The sequence below is a fragment of the Culicoides brevitarsis genome, chromosome 2, assembly GCF_036172545.1.
Source record: "Culicoides brevitarsis isolate CSIRO-B50_1 chromosome 2, AGI_CSIRO_Cbre_v1, whole genome shotgun sequence".
NCBI lineage: Eukaryota > Metazoa > Arthropoda > Insecta > Diptera > Ceratopogonidae > Culicoides > Culicoides brevitarsis.
This window is the reverse complement of record NC_087086.1, coordinates 36,455,890-36,459,739: the sequence shown is the minus strand read 5'-3', so window position 1 is coordinate 36,459,739 and position 3,850 is coordinate 36,455,890. Positions and strand designations below refer to the sequence as shown.

General features: G+C 28.9%; 1 non-coding gene across 1 annotated transcript; it reads left to right on the top strand.

Moving 5' to 3' along the window:
- Positions 1 to 3,234: 3,234 nt before the first annotated feature.
- On the top strand, positions 3,235 to 3,308 carry Trnav-uac (transfer RNA valine (anticodon UAC)). The gene has a single exon. It is a non-coding gene; the product is annotated as a tRNA-Val (tRNA).
- The last annotated feature ends 542 nt before the right edge of the window (positions 3,309 to 3,850 follow it).

Below are 3,850 nucleotides of genomic sequence, written 5' to 3'. Positions count from 1 at the left end.
CATTTTCTTAATTATAATCATAATTTTGCATACGAAGGTGCGGAATAGACGAAAATGTGTCAGAAAATGTCGTCGTCGACGATGACAACAGCTGTTGTGCCAAAATTATTTATCTGAGTGTATGCGAGATAATATGCGGCAGGAAAGGAGTCCATAAAATTTAAATTGGAAAACATTAAAAAATATTTTTTTTTTATTTTTTTGTTTAATTCTCATGTTTGAGCAAGTCATGCGTTATTAAATTCTTGTTTTTCTGCGTGTTTAAAAATTATGAAAATTTATATCATGATTGAGAGAGACACGGAGATAATTTTATGCTGCTCGGAGATTAAAACAATTGGAAACGAAGAAGTTTTTAAAAACGGGATAAACTCTGATGACGATAGAGACACAAGTGCATTGATTTGCATAAATTAGACACAGAAATTGTCATTATGATTTTTGGTACATTTCCAAGAAAATTACCGAATTTTCTCTCGGATGAGTTTGGATGAGTTGACACGACAATTATTGTTTCTCGAACAACTTTTTCTCAACAAATTGTGTCAGCTGGAGGACTTTTTTTGGTAAGTTTTGACCTTTTTAATTTTTTTTTCATTTCAGAAATATTTGAATCAATTAAAAACCACCAGCTTTGAGTTTTCCTTCAAAAGCATGCGATAAAATTACAATCAGATCCAAAGCACTAACATAAATTTTATGTTAACTTTATTAGCGGTGTTGGCGGTGAGCATTTCTACATTTTTACAAAGAATTCAAGCTTTCTCTCTTTACCAAATTACCAACATCGACATATCATTTTCATCTCCCTTATTTCTGTGTATCTCAGTTGCTTGAAAAATAATTTTGTAAATTTACATTTTTCGGAAAATGCTTGGAAATGTTTGAAAACCAAGAGATATTTTATAGACGAGTGAGATAGATAGTGGCTTGCGTTACTTATTTTAATGTAATTTTATAAAATTATTTTTGCAGAGAGTTGTCATTAATTAAAGGAATCTACTGAGCTTGCGAGTGAACAGACAGACGAAAATTCCGAAAAAAGAAATCTGTGTTTTAAGTGTGAATTTAGCGAAAATTGAATGCATACATTTACAAAGAGTGAATGAATTAAATCAGGTATGTAGAATATTAGAGGAGCAAATGGTCCAGAAATGGGCCCTACTTTAGAATATTTTATTTTTTTTCCAATTTTTTTTTCTTTATTTTAGGTTCAAAGAATCAAATCAGGATATTCTCATAAAAATATTATTTGTATTAAAAAATTCTTATGTTCTTATAGAAAAATCATAATCGAAACAAGGAAGTACTTCTATCTACATTTACTGACCAACTATATTCGATTATTAATAAGTAAAGGATCAAACGTTGAAGTACTTTTCAAAAGCAATAAACCAAAGTGATTTTTTGAAAAACTCAGAAAAATTGAAAGAAAAAACATTAAATTTATACATATGGCCCAGAAAATAATTCAGCAAAGTAATGGATTTAACTCTCTTTGGACAACTCGTACCTACCAGAAAAAATAACGACTCATGAAGACTTATTTACTGCAAAAGAGATTGACTCAAATAAAATTAAAAAATGTAATGACAAACCACTATTTGGAGCAAACCTAAACACTTAAAATGTATGGCACACACTTATGTCTTAATTATTAATATTTGGATTTGGATCATAGCCTACTCTTCATGAATATAATATCTTACCTCTTATCTTAAAAAGTCTTATCCAAATAATATGAAGCTGCTAACCTTTAAGATTTAAAGTAAATATAGGCAATTAAGAAAAAATATCAAATTCACAATATCAAAATTTTTCTGAATCTCAAAACATGTTTTCAATGTTTTTAAGAATTGATACAAGAAATTTAAAAGTAACACAAAAAACTAACTTCAAGATTCATATTAAATAAAATCCGTTCATTGAAGGGCCACAAAAACATTTAGATCCATCTACATCCCTGAAACAAAGTAATAATAGAAACCAGATTTTATTTTCATACATTATGTTATCATTCGAGTCGTTTTCCATTTTTTTTTTTACATATTTGTAGAAACGCAAAATTTATCTCTATCTCCTTGTGTTTAATTTTATTACATTAAATAATGCGTGTGTATTTGCGTACCAACATAAAATTCGCTCGTAACGTATGATGATTGGCTTATGGAGCTTAATAAAAATTTATTTCAGTTGCTGAGGTAGAAATGCAGCTGTCGATTTTTAATTAAGACCATAACATAAAACACGAAAAATTTTTCAGGCTGAAAATTCTGCGAGGAACTAATTAAATTTTGTTCATCATTTAGTTATCGCAGGAATTCATCTCGTCGTAACAACAAACAACAAACTAGGTAGTAGTTGAAGAACAAACAACATTTGAATGCAAATAATTTCGATATAATGAAGCATCAAATATTCCGCAGCAGTATTTTGTCACCCATTATTTTGTGCTGTGTTGTCGCTGTCTTTTTTTATCGCGCGCACTCGACATTTTCGGAATTCCTTCCGATAGTATCTAAAGAGAAATTTTAGCACAAATTGCGTTGTGTATCTTTTTAATTGACTCTGCTCAATTCACTCAGTTCAGAGCGAATATCTTATCAAATTTTTGTATCTATTTTATTAAAATTTTCTTCGTCGAATTAAAATCAATATTCACATATTTTGGCGTGATTATAACACCGCAAAGCGAGTAACGACACAACTTCTTCTTCTTCTTCGTCGTGCGATAATGTTGTCAAAATCGTCTTCGATGTGCGGGAAGACATTAAAACCTTAATGACTTTTACTGAAGCATGAATTTCCTTTGTAGCGAGAGATTACATTAATAGGGAGGTAATCAAATCAGAGCCATGTTTAATGAGTTTCTGTCATGTGTGAAGAAAATTTTTGCAGCAAAAACTTAAAAATTCTATTCAATACAAACTATTTGCTTTGAGTTTATATGAAATATTCATTGCATACTTTCATGAGTTATTTCAAGTACGGGCATAAAGGTCACATCTCATATTGAATTTCATTAGATTTGAAACTTTTTAATACAAAGCAAGAAAATTCATTTTAGAATAAATCCTTTTTTAAGTCAAAATACTCGGAAATCCAGGGATTTGTTTGAAAATTTTCATGAAATTTGAAATTCAACACGAACAACAAACAAAAATGTTCGATTTGCAACTATACGATGACCCATATTATGAATGACTTCGACAATAGTCAGTACTGTATGTATAAGTTGCTATGGAGCAGTCGGTTACCTCGTCTGTCTTACACACAGAAGATCCCCAGTTCGAACCTGGGTAGCAACAAACTTTTTTTTTCGTTTTTTTTTTTATTTTTTTATGTTTTAATTTTTTTTAAATATTTTTTTTAAGAAAAAATGATTTTTTAGCTTAAATGGAAATTTTGTATGGATAAATTTAGTTATAAAAATTCTATTTAATGAATTTTTGTCGTTCAATTATCATCATGTTACATCTAACGACAGTTCAAGGGCCTTTTTCTTCCCACTCACTATGCTAAAAAAAATCAGATTCACACCCAATTCATTTTATTGACAATCAAATCCTTCTTATCTGGGATAAAATCTTTCCTGTGGTTTAAAATAAGATGAATTTTAGTTCTTACGTAAGAAATTTTAAAAGAAAAATGTTCTAAAGAGATAAATTTTGCTTTAATTGAATAAAATTCAGTTCTGACAAATTTAAAAGATTTTAAGAGGATTTTTTTATTTTTGAGGGACTAAAATTGGGCTTTAATGGGATAAAATTTAAAAAATTTTTAAAGAAAGATTTTTCTTAAAGAAATTTTATCCTTGAGAGTTGAATTTGAATCTTAAATAAAAATTAAA